We start from the raw sequence: 587 nt of genomic DNA on the forward strand, positions 1-587 counted from the left end.
CCTAGGAAGGCAGCTCCTGCCTGCATGGCCGTCCCTCTTCAGGGCGTCCAGGCCTCGCCCCGCCCCAGGCCCTCCGCATGCGCCCTCCACGCCTCCCGCTGCCCCTCCTCCTCTTAAACCACAGGCCATGTAAACCCCTCTCCAGGCAGCCGAGCGAGTCCTTGCGTTTAACGCCTGTTTTGATGGCCAGATGGCGGCCGTCGGGGTTGCTTCATCAGAGCCCGTTCTCGGGAGCCCCCGGCCCCGGGCGCCCAGGGGTGCCCTGCCTCCCGCCCTGCGGGGGCCGTGGGAGCCGCCTGCGGAGGCGCTCGGCCGCTCTGCTCCCGTGCGGCTCCAGGGACCCGTGCGGGAGCCCGGCAACCAGAGCGTGCGGGACCGGGAGGCTGGGAGGGCCACCCAGGAGTGAGCCCCTCGTTCTGGATATGGAGAAGCCGAGGCCCCGAGGCGGGGGGACGGTCCCAGGCCGCACGGCAGGAGGGTAGTGAAGGGGCCCCCCAGCCCCAGCCCCCGCTCCCGGGGCAGGGCGCCTCCGCCCCGCACGGGTGCCCAGGGTCAGGGACGCTGGCCTCAGCCTGCGCATGAGTATG

The sequence above is a fragment of the Pteropus alecto genome, unplaced genomic scaffold (genome assembly GCF_000325575.1).
Source record: "Pteropus alecto unplaced genomic scaffold, ASM32557v1 scaffold5, whole genome shotgun sequence".
Taxonomy (NCBI): domain Eukaryota; kingdom Metazoa; phylum Chordata; class Mammalia; order Chiroptera; family Pteropodidae; genus Pteropus; species Pteropus alecto.